General features: G+C 45.1%; 1 protein-coding gene across 2 annotated transcripts in view; it reads left to right on the top strand.

Annotated features, from left to right (window-relative positions):
• LINGO1 (leucine rich repeat and Ig domain containing 1) overlaps positions 1–20,793 on the top strand; it is a 312,997-nt gene that overhangs the window by 22,695 nt on the left and 269,509 nt on the right. The window contains exon 1 of one of the 2 annotated variants that reach the window (XM_069956403.1): positions 10,714–11,200. The exons of the other annotated variant lie outside the window; for it this stretch is intronic. The gene's annotated coding sequence lies outside the window, so the exon portion shown is untranslated. Of the gene's footprint in view, positions 1–10,713; positions 11,201–20,793 lie in introns of those variants that run through there. 2 annotated transcript variants of the gene reach the window in all.

Raw genomic sequence — 20,793 nt, 5'->3', positions numbered from 1 at the left:
TCCAGCATTAGGTCTGCCCCAGAAACGACAGATCATCCAAAAAAAACCCCTAAGGCTTATGTAGCGCAGGTGCATGTGTCAGTCTGTGAGGTCCGCTATACACTTGGTGCGGATTCTTGCATTCGTAGAATCCACAGGTAATAGCAAAATCAATTTTTATTATTAGGCAATGCGTTTCGGCTCGTTTAACCAAGTGTATAGTGGACCTCACATAGACACATGCACCTTTGCTACTTAAGCCTTAGGTTTTGTTTGGAGGACCTGTCTGTCCTGGGGAAGACCTGATGCTGGATTCTGTATTTATCCGCTAACGTTGGTTGGTTGGTTGGTTGGGATGCCCCCTTAAGAGAAGCTGCTGTGTTTTTAACAAGCGAACAGCAGAGTTGTGTCTAGTCTTAGCACAACTCGGCAAGGTGAATGCACACTACATTTGCACTATTTATTCATCAATCCACTGTAAAATACTGCTAGGCAATATTGTGCACATAAACAATCTGGAAAAGCTCTGAAGTCTTAAACAGTCCCCAGGTGGATTCCTGAGCTTCCTCAGCTGGAGTGGAACATTATGGACCTGCCTCTGAACAACCATGTTAACTCAAGCCGCATAGTGCCAAAAGGTACATTAGGGACTAAAATACACATATCTCTAAATATCTATCTATGTTTCTGGCCTGCCTGTATTTTACTTGACTAGTACATTTACTATTATCCATTTTGATGCAAATTGAAGAGACGCATACTGTTTAGGACTATATCTCAATATCTAATTTTTGATGCTGAACATACTAAATCCCACATGCAAAGTATGGATACAGAGTCACAGGGGTGGAGCCACACATTTGAAAAGCTATGTTAACCAGTCCCTAATAATTTCCAGCTGGACTGACATCTCACATGTTACAGGATTTTTATTACAGCTGTATAAATTCAGTGGTATTTTTATGTATGACATCAGATCAGTGACATGTTTTCTATAAATGTGTATCAATGTAGTGGGAAAGGTTGCGTGTGAAAGAATTAATTCAAGGTAATTGGTCTCCCTGGAGATTTAGACAGATTTTTATGCAACTTGGGTAAGTAATAGAACAGTGCCAGGGAGGATTCAGTGATGCAAACATAATCTTTTTCTTGTTTATTAATGATCCCCATGGAGAGACCACTATCCAGCAGTACTTAGAGTCCATCACTAAATTCATGGATTGGGTCATGCTTTAGTAGGTTGTAATATTCTTTATCTGCTAAGATGTGGTTCTTTTCTTCTATATTGTCCTTCCCATTGTATAGCAATACTCCTGTTTTATCATAACCCTATTTTTTTGTGATAATTCTTTCAGAGCCCTTTTCTCAATCAAATAAATTTATTGAGACGCCCCAGAGTCCTCAAGAGAGACCAAGGTGTAGACCAGGGGTGTCAAACTCAAATACACAGTGGGCCAAAATAAAAAATATTTAATGAAGAGTGCATGCAGCGTTTCTGGCACTGTCAGAGCAGTGTCCGACGTTCCTGGCACTGCCTATCTTAAAGTAATTTTCCCCACATGAAAGTTACCCATTATATCCCTCAAGCAGTAGGTAATCCCATAATTGTGCCCCATGTAGTAGCCACCCCAAATAGTGCCCCACATACTAGCCAGGCCTACTATTAGAGACCTACATAGTAGCCAGCCCTAATATGTGCCCAATATAGTAGCCAGCCCTCCCAATAGTGTCTTATACAGTAGCCAGCCCTCCCAATAGTGTCTTATACAGTAGCCAGCCCTCCTAAGTGCCCAATATAGTAACCAGCCTGCCCAATAGTGTCTTATATAGTAGCTAGCCCTCAAAATAGTCTTATGTAGAAGCCAACCCTCCCCAATAGTCCCTTATATAGTAGCTAGCCCACCCCAATAGTCTTTTATATAGTAGTCAGTAGAGATGAGCGAACCGGGTTCGGGTTAGAGTCCATCCGAACCTGAACGTTTGGCATTTGATTAGCCGGGGCTGCTGAACTTGGATAAAGCTCTAAAGTTGTCTGGAAAACATGGAAAAAGCCAATGACTATATCCATGTTTTCCATATAGCCTTAGGGCTTTATCTAACTTCAGCAGCCACCGCTAATCAAATGCCGAAAGTTCGGGTTCGGATGGAATTGAGCATGCTCGAGGTTCGCTCATCTCTACAGCTGGCTCATCTTTGGCTACAATATAATGCCAATTAGTCGGCTGTCAATCATTCTAGAGGAGGTGGTGGGGTTAGCGTGGACACGGAGTGGAGGTCAGTGAGTGGGGAGGACACAGACAATGTCACAGAACCACCACTTTGACACTGTTTGCTGGGATTTAAACAGCATTTTTTGCAAACATGCTACATCAAAAATGCTGTTTAAATCCCTGTGACAGTGTCACAGTGGTGGGTCTGTGACACTATCTGCACCCTCCTCGCTCACAGGACTCCCCTCCATGTTCAATTTGCAAAAGAGGGGCCCGCCCTGCTATTTCCCTATTTATGTTCCAATACTCGCAACCAAGTGGGACTTAAAGGGGTAGTCCACCCAAAAAAAAATTTCTTTCAAATCAACTGCTACCATGAAGTGCCAGAGATTTGTAATTTACTTCTATTAAAAAATCTCAAGCCTTCCAGTACTTATCAGCTGCTGTATGCCCAACAGGAAGTTGTATTATTTCCAGAGGTTTTCTATGGGGATTTGCTCCTGCTTTGGACAGTTCCTGACATGGACACAGGAGGCAACAGAGAGCACTGGGTCAGACAGGAAAGAAAACACCACTTCCTGCTGGACACACAGCAGCTGATAAGTACTGGAAGACTTAAGATTTTTTAATAGAAGTGAATTACAAATCTCTGGCACTTTATGGCACCAGTTGATTTGAAAAATTTTTTTTTTTGCTGGACTACCCCTTTAAGTGACTAAGTATCAGGGTGGTTTGGTGATCTCCCCACTGGGAGGCACTCCCTTGGCAATAGGCTTCCCTCCCCTGGAGGAATATCTGGCTATTCCCGTGTTTTAAAACTCGTAACTGAGGCTCCACAGATCCCTGAGCTCAGCGATTGCTGTGTTTTGTCACTCCATGTTCAGACTCACCCCGCCTTCTCCAAAATGATTGACAGCTGACTCATCGGGATTATAATGTAGAAAACATGTATAGTTTAGTGTTGTCAGTAACACTAGGTACTCAATAGTCCAAATAATCCTTAGCAATATAACTAACAATAACAAGAAAAAGGATATGCTTAATCAAAGGGTATTTATTTAGGTGACACCTTCACCAATATATACAAATATTTACAAAAAGGTTCAGTTTTAAGCAATAATGCACGTTGTTGTGCCGTTCTTTCCCTATGTCGGGGATCGTCCAGTACAGTCCAGAACCAGTAGTGGTCTATTTAAGCTGTAACCAGAAGCTACTCCACACCGTGATGGTAATGCCAGTAAGTTACTCTATCTATGTAACCGAATGAGTATGGCAGTAAGCCCAACCAGTCACGTATTGAGTGGTGTAAGTCCAGAAAGTCATAACATATGCCTCGTCCAACGCGTTTCAGTCACTAGTGATCGTGACCTCATCAGGGGCGTCGAGGCTATCAATAATTTTGACAGTGCAAGTCAATTCATTAAACACATATCAAGGGAGAACTGTTTGTAATATCAGGACACAGCAGTATGGCTACTCACTATACCGTGATCAGAGGCAGTAGGAGGGAAGGTCTTCAGTGGCAGTGGCTACAATAGACCCTGTGGAAAATGAATATGTGGCTATCATTATAAATGTGCTCTTGCCACCTTGGAATATGAGATTAAAGGATCAATATACTCACAGTTATCCCTCTATGCTACTGTGTTTTAGTGAGTGCCCAAAATCCCTCCGGGTATCTATCCGAAGGGAAAAATTGCCGTACAGTAGTAAGTACCCCATAATAAGTACCCCACAAGCATGATAATTGCATAGTTGCATGGTTACATGATAGCAGAGTATGTCGGGAACTTACATGGTTGTCCTGTGTCAGTGTGAAGTTATCCTCCCGCGGTCCTGCAGTGGCAGATAGACGGGAGTGCTCGCGGCCGTGCGCTCAAGTTTAAGGGCCGCGCGGTCACGGCGCGTCTGACGTCATCGGGCCGTTTGGGAGCGCGCCAAGCCGCCGCTCCTCCCCGTGCATGCCTATCGGGGAGTGGTCACTCTATGTTAGTAAACACAGTCGTGATGCGTCTGGAAGTCAGCGCTCCCGCGTGCCCGAGATAGATGCAATACACAGGAGTATTGTGATCCTGTGCTGCATGTAAACGGCTTCTGGAGGGTATAAACTGGCAATATTGGGCAGGTGTTAGTGCAGAGACCTATATTGTATAAGGTCATGTGTTTAAAAAGCAAAGCAAGGATGGGATAATGTGCCGATATCATACAGGAATAAATGATCATAAATAATTATGCTACATGTTTAAGATTCAAGTAAATGTAAATGTATAATATGTATAATGGTACAGTGAGGACCCTTCCAGCCCCCCCACACAGATGAAGGGGTAGTATAGTGAGTAAGTGCCAATAAAAAGCACTTGTTGCCAGAAGGGGCTCTATCATTCCCTAGTATACCCTAGGTTAGGGTCCCTATGGTCTAGGTGGGGTGGTTGCCCTAAAAAGGGTGGTCCCACACAGGAACCTAACCTGATGTGCCCTAGAATACTCTATCAAGTTATACAAGGGGGCCAGCTCCACTAGCTCCCGGAGGGTACACTAGGCCCTACCCTGACTGCCTATCCTCAGCTGGTAGTATGAGGTGGTCTGTGTGTGTGTGTGTGTGTGTGTGTGTGTATGTAAGGGGAGGGAGGGGGGGGGGTTTGGGGTTTTGGGGTGCAAGGGAATAGTTTTATATGAAGCATGCAAAGTTAAGTAATTCATTTAGCCCTTTTGGAGCTAAAGTCTGGAGTGTGTATATCCATCTCGTTTCCCGTTGCAACAATAATTTGTCCATGTCCCCCCCTCTAGGGGATGATTTTAAACTGTCTATGGCTATGAATCTGATGCATGTGGGGTCCCCTCCATGGCACTTCACTACATGTGTTGCCAATGGGGTATCCCTTTGGTTCCTAATGTCGCCGATGTGTTCTAGAATTCTTCTGCGCCATGGTCGTAATGTTTTCCCCACATATTGCATCGAGCAGGTGCAAATGGCTAGATAAATCACCATCGTAGTGCTACAGTTTATAAAGTTTTTGATTTGATATGTTACCCCAGTTGTGGAACTAGTGAAGACCCTTGTTTTCATCACAAAGGAGCAGGCCTTACAATGTCCACATTTATGACAACCCATGGGTAAAGGTTTGGTGTCCAGCCATGTGTGTGGTGTCATGGGAGATGTTAAATGACTCGTTGTGACAGTATCCCCTATACTACGTCCTTTTCTATATGTGATCTGGGGGTGGTCACCTATGACCTCCCTAATTTCTGGGTCAAGGGTGATTTGTGTATGATTTCCCTCACTTGTTGGGCTTCCGCATCAAATGTACCTATGATGCGAATGGGTTCCCTTATATTAGATTTAGGTTTTGGGGTGAGGAGATCCCCCCTCTCTTTGTTCTTGGCTATTTGGAAAGCTGATCTCAATGTGTGGTCTGGGTAACCTCTCATTCTAAACCTGTGTCTCAAGTCCCTAGCTTGAGTAAAAAAGTCAGTTTCATTCGAACAGTTTCTTCTCAGGCGAAGATATTGGCCCTTAGGTATCCCCCGTTTTAAAGGGGTCGGGTGACAACTCTCCCACCTGAGGAGACTGTTCGTGGCTGTATCTTTTCTATAAATGGTGGTTTCAAGGTACCCCCGTTCTGTCTTCGAGACCCTAACATCCAGGAATGTAATAGATTCAGTTTGGGTTTCATATGTGAATGCTAGGCCAATGTGGTTCCTGTTCAGAGATATCATGAAGTCGTCAAAGTCAGTTTTGGAGCCTGACCACAAAATAAAGATGTCATCAATAAATCTAGACCACATAAGTACCCGTTTACATGCAGCACAGGATCACAATACTCCTGTGTATTGCATCTATCTCGGGCACGCGGGAGCGCTGACTTCCAGACGCATCACGACTGTGTTTACTAACATAGAGTGACCACTCCCCGATAGGCGTGCACGGGGAGGAGCGGCGGCTTGGCGCGCTCCCAAACGGCCCGATGACGTCAGACGCGCCGTGACCGCGCGGCCCTTAAACTTGAGCGCACGGCCGCGAGCACTCCCGTCTATCTGCCACTGCAGGACCGCGGGAGGATAACTTCACACTGACACAGGACAACCATGTAAGTTCCCGACATACTCTGCTATCATGTAACCATGCAACTATGCAATTATCATGCTTGTGGGGTACTTATTATGGGGTACTTACTACTGTACGGCAATTTTTCCCTTCGGATAGATACCCGGAGGGATTTTGGGCACTCACTAAAACACAGTAGCATAGAGGGATAACTGTGAGTATATTGATCCTTTAATCTCATATTCCAAGGTGGCAAGAGCACATTTATAATGATAGCCACATATTCATTTTCCACAGGGTCTATTGTAGCCACTGCCACTGAAGACCTTCCCTCCTACTGCCTCTGATCACGGTATAGTGAGTAGCCATACTGCTGTGTCCTGATATTACAAACAGTTCTCCCTTGATATGTGTTTAATGAATTGACTTGCACTGTCAAAATTATTGATAGCCTCGACGCCCCTGATGAGGTCACGATCACTAGTGACTGAAACGCTTTGGGCGAGGCATATGTTATGACTTTCTGGACTTACACCACTCAATACGTGACTGGTTGGGCTTACTGCCATACTCATTCGGTTACATAGATAGAGTAACTTACTGGCATTACCATCACGGTGTGGAGTAGCTTCTGGTTACAGCTTAAATAGACCACTACTGGTTCTGGACTGTACTGGACGATCCCCGACATAGGGAAAGAACGGCACAACAACGTGCATTATTGCTTAAAACTGAACCTTTTTGTAAATATTTGTATATATTGGTGAAGGTGTCACCTAAATAAATACCCTTTGATTAAGCATATCCTTTTTCTTGTTATTGGATTATAATGTAGACAAAGATGAGCCAGCTGTCAGTCATTGTGAAGGAGGTGGGGGCAGCCTTGCGATGGAGGCCAGTGAGCGGGGCAGGCGCAGAAAGTCTCACAGACCCGCCTCTCTGACATTGTTGCAGTGATTTAAAGGAGAAGTCCGTCCATAAAAAAATAAAAAAAAATAAAGAACTGGTAGCTGGCAAGGGAAGGGGGGAACATAATAACCAAACACTACTTACCTTTTCACATGCCCAAGAAGCAGCGGGAGGCCCCGGGACCCCTGCCAGTAGGCATTTCCCCCTCCCAAGTCCTGGTGACAGCACGACTTGGGGGGAAATGCTGACCCTGTGGATAGACTGCACAGTCAATCTTTGACTGGAGAGGTGTCCTGACCCAGTCATTGACTGGCTGAGCGGGCAGTCCGTCAACCATGTCATGATGTTGGCTCAGAAAAGATGCCAGAGTGGTGACCCAGCACTGGAGAGCCACAGGGACAGGTGAGAAATGCAAGTTTATTATGTTCCTTCCAGACTTCTCCTTAAGGGTATAAACCCACACACCGTATATGCAGCGTATTTACTGCTGCGATACGCAGCAAATACGCAGCAAACACGCAGCAAAAACGCAGCAGATTAGATCTAAATAACTGAACACAGCATCAAATCTGTACCAACAAATCTGCTGCATATTTGCTGCGTATTTGTTGCGTATCTGCTGTGTATACGGTGTGTGGGTTTGTACCCTAAAAAAGCATTTTTTGCAAACATAATAAGGGAGGGGAGAGTGCGGTCGGCACCGTTGAGACACGGTACTGCAGCTGCTGAAAGTGTAAATGGTAACCCAGCTATATCCGTGGTGCTCAGACGAACAGACAAGTATGAACAATGTTGATAGAAGAAAACAGAATACTCAGGCACTCACCCATGTAGAAGCTCAGTTTTTTCCTTGGACAAGTGGGCGTGTACTACCCCAGCAGCTGGATGAGAAATTTAAAAGTAGTGACACACTACTCACACAATAGGTAACTAGAAACAGGCAGCATGCATATACTGTATGCATATCGGTGCTGTCAGTTTCCCCTTAAGGCCCTTTTACGTGGGCCAGTTATTGGCAATGGGTGTTCATAGGAACGCTTAATCACTCACTAATCAGCCCCTCTAAAGTGTCAGAGATCAGCAGACAAGCACGCAAATGCCCGCTCATCAGGTGTATGGATCATATGACCAGAAGTAAAAGTTATTGTTATCAGCCACAAATCTCTCAGGGTAAACAGATGTGTGGCTGATAACAATGAATGTTAATGGCCACACAAATAATACAGCAACTGTTTGTGTAGCCCGGCCGCACAATTTATCATGTCTGCAAGTGAGTGCATCAGTACATAGGCCCACATCAGGCCGTGTAAAAAGACCCTTATGGTGCGTTTACACAGAGAGATTTATCTGACAGATTTTTTAAGCCAAAGCCAGGGACAGACTATAAACAGAGAACAGGTCATAAAGGAAAGACTGAGATTTCTCCTCTTTACAAATCCATTCCTGACTTTGGCTTCAAAAATCTGTCAGATAAATCTCTCTGTGTAAATGCACCATAAATTACATCACATTTGCTAGTCACAAAGGAGGAAATCAATCAATTTATGCCACCTTTGTGGTGTAAAAACATGATATATATGGGATAAAATGTGCTACTTTTGTCTCCTCTTGCCACTTTAGCAAAGGTGTGAAAAAAGTGGAGAGGTGTCTGACAGCGTTATCATGGTATAGACAGGAAATCTCCATGCATGAACACATTTTATTTTCTGGCTTGGAGACAGTTGAATGTATGCCTAATGTTTTAAAGGGGTACTCCGGGCAAAATGTATTTTTAAATATGTTATTACATAAAGAAAGTTAGACAAATCCCTAATATACACTAATTATGGGAAATGCACATATAGTGCTATTTCCTTCACTTTAGGTCAGGCAGGCTCACTTCTTAAAAAAAATAAACGTGACGTCACGTCTCAAGTTTAGGGTCCAGCAGGGGGCGCATGTAAAAGTATAGAATTAGAATAGATGTCTATTCTCCCTCCCTCCCTGCACTGGTTATGTCCCCCTGTCCCCCCTCCCTCTGTACCACCCCCCTGCCCGGTCCTATTACAGCTGCTGCAGTGGGATGAGCGCTCCTTATCTGATGCTCACCCCAACTAGTCGCCCCTTATCTGAGCCAGTCTCCCACCTGCCTGGTCCCGTGTACGAGCGCTCACCCGCCGCCTGGTCCTGGCAGGATAAGTGCTCATGCACCTCCTCACAAGCGGCTGCAACTTTTCCAAAGCAGCTTGCTTCATGTCAGCCCGTCTGCCCCCTGCGCCTCAGCGCTCTCCCCGCCGCCTGGTCCCTTGAACGAGTGCTCACCCGCTGCCCGGTCCTGGCGAGGTGAGCGCTCCTGCACCTTCTCACAAGCAGCTGCACCTTCTCCAAAGCAGCTTGCTTCATGTCAGCCCGTCTCCCCCCTGCTCCTCAGCATTCACCCCTCCGCCCGGTCCCAGTGTGGTGAGTACTCCTGCACCTTCTCCTAAGCTGCTTGTGAGAAGGTGCAGGAGCGCTCACCCCGGGCGAGTGCTTGTTCAAGGGACCGAGTGGTGGGTGATTGCTCGTTCAAGGGACCGGGTGGCGGGGAGAGTGCTAAGGTGCAGGGGGCAGGCGGGCTCACATGAAGCAAGCTGCTTTGGAGAAGGTGCAGCAGCTTGTGAGGAGGTGCATGCTTATCCCGCCGGGACCGGGCGGCGGGTGAGCGTTCATGCACAGGACCGGGCAGGGGGGAGACTGGCTCAGATGAGGGGCGGCTAGTTGAGGTGAGCATCAGATAAGGAGCGCTCACCCCGCTGCAGCAGCTGTAATAGGACCGGGCAGGGGGATGCGACAGAGGGAGGGGGGACATAACCAGTGCAGGGAGGGAGGGAGAATAGACATCTATTCTAATTCTATACTTTTACATGCGCCCCCTGCTGGACCCTAAACTTGAGACGTGACGTCATGTTTTTTACGAGGAAGTGAGCCTGCCTGACCTACTAAATTGAGGGAAATAGATCTATATGTACATTTCCCATAATTAGTGTATATTAGGGATTTGTCTGACTTTCTTTATGTAATAACATATTAAAAAATACATTTTGCCAGGAGTACCCCTTTAAGAGATGTGCGCCTCTTCAGAACAAACCAGTGTCAGACTAAGGTATGAATACATTTTCCTCCACATTATCACTCTGGCACAAGGCATGTACAGTCTTTTAGGGCAAATTGAAGCCAGAAATCTGGAAGTCTCCCCCATTGTTCCCCAGGGGACTTTAGTCCCAGAATACCTGCCCAGAACTGTTTGTGGTGGAACTGCAGCTCCTACTCCTAGGTAACAGATATGAAGCATAGAGTTTAATAAGGTCAAGCCTCCAATCTCCACAGTGCATTGTCACTAAGAAAGATGTCACCTTGTAGCCGGGTAAATGCAGTGTTTATAGAGCTATGCCCTGAGGAAGAGCAGGCCCAGCAGCAGCTCAGGGAGCTCAGCACTCCACAATGCACACGGTGATGAAACACACCATCTCTGCAGTCAGCAGTTACTGGGAGGGGCAGCTGGACCAGTCTGCCAGATCGAGGAGAAGATAGGGAGGGAGCAGAGACACCGGATCAGACGAGCCTTCCTCCTCCTCCTCCTCCTCACAAGGACACAGAGACATCGGCTTCTCGTCCACAGGGACCCCAATACACAGAATTAGGGGAGATGCTGGGGAGCTCCATGTGATTCCTGGTGCTCAGCCTGCTCCTCCCCCGCCATCACATCCACCTGGAATAGGGATTGTGGAGCTGGGAATGAGAGCAGGCAGCGGCAGCAGCAGCAGGAGAGCCGTGTGTGCCCCGCTCCGGGCTCCCTGACAGCCCCGGATCCCGCCTCTCTCTGCCAGCAGGGTGACTGCCATGGACTGGGCTAGCTGCGGGCTCTGCGGGGACCGGGGATGCTGCTCCTGATTCCGTCTATGGACCTGGGAGGCGGACAGAAGTGACCCCAGCAAAGCCCAGCCACATCATATACATCATATACAGTGCCAATGTCCTGTATACCCTGCCTGACCTGAGAGACACCACCACCACCCATGTGATGGAGACATGATAGAAGGTGAGGCCACTGCATGGACAGGAGATAGAGATATATATATATATATATATATATATATATATATATATATATATATATATAATATCTGGTGTGACAACAGGGATACATGATACATGTGGGTGCGACTGGATATGGTGTCACTACATACAGCAATATGTCCCTGTGATCAACCTGATATCTAATAGCTATTTATCTTATACTAGCTTTCTATGTCTATCTTCATTTCTCTCTTCCCTCTGTTAGTCAGTCTATCTATCTATCTATCTATCTATCTATCTATCTATCTATCTATCTATCTCCTATCTATCTATCTATCTATCTATCTATCTATCTATTATTTATCATCTATCTATCTATCTCCTATCTATCTATCTATCTATCTATCTATCTATCTATCTATCTTCTATCTATCTATCTATCTATCTATCTATCTATCTATCTATCTTCTATCTATTATCTATCTATCTATCTATCTATCTATCTATCTATTATCTATCTATCTATCTATCTATCTATCTATCTATCTATCTCTCAATTTCTTCTCTGAATATCAATCTTATATTATCTATCTATCTATCTATCTATCTATCTATCTATCTATCCAAACAACCATTTATCTATCTATCTATCTATCTATCTATCTATCTATCTATCTATCTATCTATCTATCTATCTCCTATCTATCTATCTATCTATCTATCTATCTATCTATCTATCTATCTAAACAACCAACCAACCATTTATCTTCTATCTATCTATCTATCTATCTATCTATCTATCTATCTATCTATCTCTACCTCCCCTATAAATAGCCTTCTATGGTGGCCTGTACATACTTATTTTGTACAGATCCTTTAGTACATGGCTATTTAGCTCTATGGTAGATACCCAGTTCACATCCTGTAGTACTAAGATCCCCATGAAGCTGTGTCTGTTTAGCTGTGTATGTACTGTGCACCACATCCACCTATTTGCAGCACTAAAGATGAGATGCCTCCCTGTGCATGTTGTGTACAGACTTTGGATTAGGATAGCTGACTATAAACGTAATGTCTTATGTATCACAGTGCTGCTGTGCGCCGCTGCTTTTTGCCAGAAATACTAACCTCTGGATGTGTGTAAGGTAACAACTGGAGATGAAAGCTATGAGACATGGCATAATGTTATTTATTTACTATTTTGCTTTCATGTTATGTAAGTATTAGACTTGATGTTGATAAATATAACTACAATATGTGGTAGTGACATCTAAGGCAGCTTTATCATTTAGGCTTCACTTCTGCAGATGGCTGTCACCCACCTTCTCCTGTTTGGTACTGGGCCAGAGACTTGATGCTGACTTCATTTTGTGGTGTTGACATCTATTTTAGGTTTATCCTCAGCTAGTACGTCATGGTGTGGGTAATGGATTGTTGTCAACCTCATGTTTTGTACCAGACCTAGGCTTGATGCCGGCTTCATTTTGTATTAGGTTTATCACCCGCTTGTACATCATGAGATGGGTAAAGGACGGTTCAAAGCCTTGGAGTGCTCTTCACTGGTCCAAAGCCTTGGAGTGCTCTCCACTGGTTCAAAGCCTTGGAGTGCTCTCCACTGGTCCAAAGCCTTGGAGTGCTCTCCACTGGTCCAAAGCCTTGGAGTGCTCTCTACTGGTCCAAAGCCTTGGAGTGCTCTCCACTGGTCCAAAGCCTTGGAATGCTCTCCACTGGTCCAAAGGCTTGGAGTGCTCTCCACTGGTCCAAAGCCTTGGAGTGCTCTCCACTGGTCCAAAGCCTTGGAGTGCTCTCCACTGGTCCAAAGCCTTGGAGTGCTCTCCACTGGTCCAAAGCCTTGGAGTGCTCTCCACTGGTCCATAGGCTTGGAGTGCTCTCCACTGGTCCAAAGCCTTGGAGTGCTCTCTACCGGTCCAAAGCCTTAGAGTGCTCTCCACTGGTCCAAAGCCTTGGAGTGCTCTCCACTGGTCCAAAGCCTTGGAGTGCTCTCCACTGGTCCAAAGCCTTGGAGTGCTCTCCACTGGTTCAAAGCCTTGGAGTGCTCTCCACTGGTCCAAAGCCTTGGAGTGCTCTCTACTGGTCCAAAGCCTTGGAGTGCTCTCCACTGGTCCACAGCCTTGGAGTGTTCTCCACTGGTCCAAAGCCTTGGAGTGCTCTCCACTGGTCCAAAGCCTTGGAGTGCTCTCTACTGGTCCAAAGCCTTGGAGTGCTCTCTACTGGTCCAAAGCCTTGGAGTGCTCTCCACTGGTCCAAAGCCTTGGAGTGCTCTCTACTGGTCCAAAGCCTTGGAGTGCTCTCTACTGGTCCAAAGCCTTGGAGTGCTCTCCACTGGTCCAAAGCCTTGGAGTGCTCTCCACTGGTCCAAAGCCTTGAAGTGCTCTCCACTGGTCCAAAGCCTTGGAGTGCTCTCCACTGGCCCATAGGCTTGGAGTGCTCTCCACTGGTCCAGGCTTGAGGCTGGGACGGCTTTCTCATTCATGGGTCACATCTTTTAGTCAAGAGATGAGAAGGGCCACCCAAGTTTCTGTAATGGGCTTCAGACTTATCCAGAGAGATATAACATTGCATTATATTTCTGATGGCATATCTAGTAGCTTTATAAGTCAAGCAGCTTATATGCTATTCACAATATGGGTAACTCTCGTGAATGACATGGTTCATCTGTCCCATGTAAGTCTGAAGCAGTAGTAGATATAATGTTTTATTGTTTTTCCTACAAGACTACAAGTGGCCTAACATAAAAGAAATGCTTTACGCCCATGGCACTGGTTCTTCTCTCTTCTATACCTTTTGACCCATCTTCTCACAGTGTCTTCTCCATATGATCTCTTCTGTGAGATATGTCAGTCTCTGACTTTCCATGTAGCATTTTCTTCGTCAGTTCTCTGTTTTAATCTCCTTTCAAACCTGATTTATGTCACTGTCCCTTCTCTTTTCTCCTTGTCTCATTTGCTTCTGTTTTTTAACGTTATCTCTCACATTTCTTTGGCTCTTCTTTTTTGTCTTGTCCCCTCTGGCCTTTGTCCCCATTCTTTATCCTGGGTTCTGTAATGCCAATGCTGCCAGTGCTGGTATAAAGAAACAAATCCTGCTATACACTTGACTTGATTAGACAGGACCCAGTTTTTGCCCCAGTGCCCCCATCCTGAGACCAGCCTGTGTCATAAGTTATTCATGGTTCCATGCTACAGTAAATTATTTTAATCACTATATCGGTTGCCAAGGTGCATTATCTACAGCACGAGGCCTCCATTTCCTAGTAAAGCTATGTGATATTTTGGTGTCGCCCAAGCAGAAGAGATGCATATTCAGGAATTTGTGTATAATTGACCTTTCAGTATACATTCATTTTAAGTGACCCACAATGCTTTTTCCCCCTGTCTTTTCTATTTTATTACTGTTTGTTATGTGCCTGTGATGTAGAATACTCTGATAGGATAAAAATTTCCATACAAGTAAGGATTTACATTGGGTAATCCATGAATATTTAAAGAGTACTTCCTTTTAAATTAAATCACAAGTGAATTAAATTAAATCACAAGTTTTTGAGTCAATTTCTGTTGAGTTGTTAAAGAACCACTAAACTAAATCCAAGCAAAGAAACAACAACAAACAAAACCTCATATAATATCCTTCTTTTCACTGATCTTGTTCTGTCTTATGTCACAGTTTTATAAAAATGTAATTAAATAGAAAGGCAGTGTATACCTCTATTTAAAGTTTAAACACTCTAGTCAAAAATCTCCAAAGTCCACTGTCCAGCCAGCTATGTAAAATCTGATGGCCAAACAATAATTTATATCTTCCATAAAATGACACTTTGCCCATACACAGGAACGTTCAGCATGGCTGAGAGTTTCTGTATTTTCTATGGGGAGGGGTAAGCTGCAGCCAGAGACCGCTGACTGTGGCTTATCTCTCCCAGAACAAAGGGTTTGGCCATGATTTTCCGTCACACTCGACCCCTATGACGGTGTAAGGTTGGGAGAGCCCCATTCAACGTATACTGCCTTGCGCAAAAAAGCTCTTTGCCAGTAGCTGATCTTACCTATATCTCTATTGAGAATACATCAAAATTTGACCAAGCCAAAAATACATGTGTATAGGGAGATGGGGCAGCAATTGAAGGCACATTTAGGCCTCTTTTACATTACAGTATTTTGCATTAGTATTTGTAAGCTAAAACCTGGAGTGGAAAATAAAGGAAACCTATAATGGAAAGATCTGCGTCACTTCCATATTTTGGACCCACTCTTGATTTTGGCACACAGATACTGATACAAAATACTGACCCAATACTGCCATGTGGAAGTGGCCTAAGGCCAGTTTCAAACGAATGTATTATATGCACATTTTTGCACCCGTATTAGTGATGTAAGTCCCAACCTGACTGGGTTTCTGGTGACCCAAACTGACAGCTGTCACTTTGAGTCATCAGAAAATGCGGTAGGGTGGGATTTACACTTGGAAACTAGCTTGTGTTAGGAACCTTGGATGGGTCTGGGCTTTGACTGTATGCTTTATACCAAACAGTGAGCAGTGACATCTTATGGAACAAAGTATTGTACTGAATAAATGTAGTGACGGTGGAAGCAGTAGTGCACCCATAGTGGCCCTAGCTAGCTCCACCTTGCTATTACCAGTACCTGACATTGCCAGTATAAAATGTCATTTTTGGCAGAAGTAGTCTTAGTCATATATAGGGATGTGGGTTTAAAACCAGTCTATATATACTGAGTATCACATAATGTTCAGTGTCCCGGAAAAAAATGAGTTACAAACTGTGTCATAGTCAGATTTGCCTTTCAGTATTTTGTGAAAGCTGTGTAACATGCTGTGTCTGTCAGTAATATACTTGGTTACATAAAAAATCCCATTTTTACCCTCCAGTTGTGCCATTTGAAGGCAGATTTTAAATTTTGAAGCTTGCTCTAAATGAACAATCAGCCGAGGATCGGACATTTTCTCTGTCTTTAGCTGATCCCTGAGACGTTTACAGTTATTGTTCGCAGGAGTGTTTCTATCACCACACTCTACCAATAATCGGCCTATGTAAAAGTCCCCAAAATGATGAAACGCAGCATCAAATCTGAAGCTTCAAATCATCGACATCAAATCTGCCACAGATCCTTACAGTATGTTGCTGGTATACATTGGAAACATGTTGAAAAGGTATGCCAACATATGCTGCATCATACCGTCAGTTTTTCCAATCAGTTTTATGTTGGGAGCTCTGATACGGTTTAAAATTTTATGCTAGAGTGTCATAATTAGCATGTTGAGAGCTCCCAGGTCCAGTCCGCAGAACACCATCCATGCACAGATAGAATTCTGCTAGATCGCCGCTCGTTTACTGGGCCTATTCCACGGCCCGATGATCGTTGAGCGAGGGCTGCAGGGACATCGCTACCGATGTAAACGATGTAAACCGATGTCTTCCTCCCGAGTCCCACACGCTCAAGCATGGCCTGTCAGCTGACAGGCCACTCAGCCAATCACAGGCCGCGGCGGTCCCGGCCTGTGATTGGCTGAGCGATCCGTCAGCTGACAGGCCATTCTGAAGCTAGAGCGCTTGGGACCCATGGAGGAAGACAGAGCGGAGGAGAAGCCCTGCAGGTAATATATGCTGCGCTTCTCAAATCGTCGGTCGCCCACCGCGATGCGCGGTAGGGGAACGATGATTTTAGGTCTGGCCCTAAATGAACGATCAGCCGATGACACGATCATCGGCTGATTGTTCTCTCTATTCCACCGAACGATAATCGGCCGAATCGGGCCGAATGGGGCAGATTCGGCCTATTATCGCTCCTGTGGAATAGGGCCCAAAATCATCGGTCCCCCACCGCGCATCGCTACGGTGGAATAGCGGTGCGCGGCGGGCGACCGACGGTTTGAGAAGCAGCATCTTACTTTACCTCTCTGGGCTTCTCCTGCGCTCCATCTTCCTCCCCGGGTCCCGCTCGCAGCATCTGCAGCTCCGAAGCGGCCTGACTGAGCAGTCAAACCGCTCAGCCAATCACTGGCCTGGAACGCCGTGGCCAGTGATTGGCTGAGCGGTCTGACAGCTCAGTCAGGCCGCTCCAGAGCTGCTGATGCGCCGCGGGACCCGTGGAGGAAGACGGAGCGCAGGAAAAGCCTGGACAGGTAAAGTATTGCTGCAAGGGCTGCAAGGACATCGCTTAACTATCACCGGGGCCGTGAAATAGGCCCAGTAAACGGGCACCGATCTAGCAGATCGGCGCTTGTTTACATCGTTGCTCGGCCCGTGGAATAGTACCCTTAGTCTTTTGCTCTTTAGTTTGGTTGATTATCTCAATAAGCCTCATGTCAGTATGCTGCAGTATACATTTGTGTACCTTTTACCAGGTTTCTGATATATATTCAGTGTCATGGTACCTTTATCTCAGCCACTAAAATGTTGTTGTGTGGCTGAAAAATTTGTTGCAAAGTGTCTTGATTTGTTTGTGTGTTGTAAATAACCTGTAAATGTTGCTATTTTGCTTGCCACACTGTTAAACCCTGCTAGTAAGGCATATACTGGAGTATTACAGAAGTGCAAGGGATATACACTGAGGTATTACAGAGGTGCAAGGGATATCATTGCTTTGTATTTGCCACTCCTAGTGGCCACATACCAAGGATGTCAGATGACCTTGCAGGCAACTTCAGTCTAAAGTGCACTCTGAGGGAGCAGTCTCCCAGGTTGAACCCCTTTTCAGGTTACAACCAATCCCTGCAAAAGTAAGTTCGATGTACACTGTCATGCTCCCAGAAGGGCTGGAACCTACTAGTCAGACTGACCATGGATATGAAGGAAGTGTCTGCCACCTACTCAGCCAAGTAGACTTTAGTTAGTCCTGGCCTTACCAGGGGAGTGAATACATCTACTCCCTGTATGAAGCCTTAGGCCTAGTCAGTATCAAATCCAGGGTAGGGAAGTAGTGAGCCGTAAACTGAGCCCAGCCCCCTGTCCTTGCTTATTTGGATGACCTGCCCTTGGTTGCAGTCCCAAACTCCTTACACCAGTCCAAGAAAGAAGTAAAAGGTCGCGACCAATGCCAAATAACAATAAACAGGAGTACCCCAAGGCCCAGCCAGAAGTTAAAACCGGACAACCATTCCAAAGGGAAAAAATGATAAGCAAAGTCTAAATGCTAAGTCAAAACCAAGCCAATGTCAATAATAGCATGGAGGCTAGGAGGGTTTACCCAATAGTGCCAATGGCAAGAGATATAAAGCTAAACAAAACTTCTTTCTCTGTACACTCTTCCAGGTGTTGTACAGAAGAAAACTACCCATGAGTTAAAGAAGCATTTCACAAAAAATTATTATTGGCCCTCCCCCTAGGTGCTGGCACATATACTCACCGCAGCTAATCAGTGTCCCCTGGGGCGGCTTCGTTCTGGTCCCGCTGCGCCATTCAAATCCGGCATGCGCTGGCATCAGCCCCTGCTGTGACTCCTTTTCTGTGTCCTGTGATTAAACGCCGGAAGTAATGCGCTTCCATAGAGAATGCATTGAAGAGTGTGATATCTGGCATACAATGACAGACACCCGACACCCATCAGCTGCGGTGAGTATACGCGCCAGCGCCGGGGGGGGGGCAATAGTAATTTTTTGGGAACTGCTTATTTAAGTCTTTTTCAGTGGGGTCCTGTCCGTCAGAGTCTAGTCTAGTTGGGCTGCATATTTACATATCTGTCAGTGACAATAAAGCTGTATCCATCACTACTACTGTGTTTCTTATATAATTTTTTCCTCTGAAAAAAGGTCTAGGACTTATTTTTGAAGCAACAGTACTATGTTATATACTGTATGCCCCTACACTGTAGCCTACCGCTAAACAGTATCTAACATACAGTAAGTATCACTGTTGTTAGGCTCCTATACTGCTAGTTCCCCTATAGTGTGGCCCCCATACAGCGTACCTCCCTCCCTCCACTGTAGTTGTTCCCCCATACTGTATATATCCCCCCTCTGCAGGTAGTCTCCATACTGTATTCCTCCCTCCCCCCTCTGTAGTAGGCCAAGTATCTTCTTTCCCCCCATTTAATGTCCTCTACTGTGCATCTTTTTACCACTCCTGCCTCCCCTGCAGGGCCGGACTGAGACTCAAAAACAGCCCTGGCATTTTAAAGCACACAGGCCTACTCGCCGTAGGGTAAAAAATTAAATAAAAAAAAAATATTACAAACCCATTCCCCAAGTTAAATATATTCACATTTAGTATCATAGCGTGCATAACTGTCCAACTTTTTTAAATATATCATATAACACTGCTATACAAGACCTAATACCACCACACTGTGACTGTATAATAGCACCATACCAAACCTGATACCACCATACTGTGACTGTATAACACCCCCATACCAGACCTGATACCACCATACCGTGATTATATAACACTGCCATACCAGACCTGATACCACCATACTGTGACTGTATAACACCCTCATACCAGACCTGATACCACCATACTGTGACTGTATAACACCCCCATACCAGACCTGATACCACCATACTGTGACTGTATAACACCACCATACCAGACCTGATACCACCATACTGTGACTGGATAACACTACCATACCATATGACAGACCTGAGACCACCATACTGTGATTGGATAACACCGCTATACCCAGGGCCGGCTCCAGCTTTTTGTGGGCCCTTGGGCGACAGAGCCTCGGCAGGCCCCTTTGAGGAGCAAATCATGGAGAGACAGGCGAGGAAAGATTTGCAGCAGAAGAAACATGCGGCTGCTGCATATCTTTCTCCTCCTGTAGCTCCTGATCTCTGCAGTAGTCAGGACTCTAGAGGAGTCAGACCCAGTCACAGGATTATATATATATATCATGCTGGTGCTGCTAGTTCTCTAGTATACAGCTCCTTCTGTGTGTGTTTGTGTGTGTATATACATACACACACACAGAGCAGGAGCTGTATACTAGAGAACTAGCAGCACCAGCATTATATATATATATATATATATATATATATATATATTTATTTATAATATGAACATGGTGAGACCTCTAGTTCTCCTATATTCAGGCCCTGCAGTGATATACAGTGTGTGTATGTATATATATATATATATATATATATATATATATATATATATATACACACACACACACACACACACACACACACACACACTGTATATCACTGCAGGGCCTGAATATAGGAGAACTAGAGGTCTCACCATGTTCATATGATAGATAGGAGATAGGGAAATAGATAGATAGATAGATAGATAGATAGATACAGATATCTAGTTGTTTTCTGTATAGAGGTCCTGCTGTAATAGATATAGATTTATTACAGCAGGACCTCTATACACAAAACAAGTAGAAGAACCAGCACATACAGGACACTTAGTTTGCAGAGCCTACCTGCTGCCCTCAGGTCATGTGTCCGATCACATGACCCGTGACATCATCAAAGGTCCTTCAGACTCAAAGGTCCTCTTTCCTACTCGGCTGTAGGGAAGATTTGTGATGGAAGACAGGTGCTCGGGGGCCCCAGTATGGATCGGCGGGCCCCTAACTGTCACATGCGGCCTCTAGGGGCCCAGTCCTCTTTGTTACTACA

Source organism: Dendropsophus ebraccatus, chromosome 1, assembly GCF_027789765.1.
Source record: "Dendropsophus ebraccatus isolate aDenEbr1 chromosome 1, aDenEbr1.pat, whole genome shotgun sequence".
Taxonomy (NCBI): Eukaryota; Metazoa; Chordata; class Amphibia; order Anura; family Hylidae; genus Dendropsophus; species Dendropsophus ebraccatus.
Note: the sequence above shows the minus strand (reverse complement) of the source record. Positions and strands in the feature narration are given on the sequence as shown.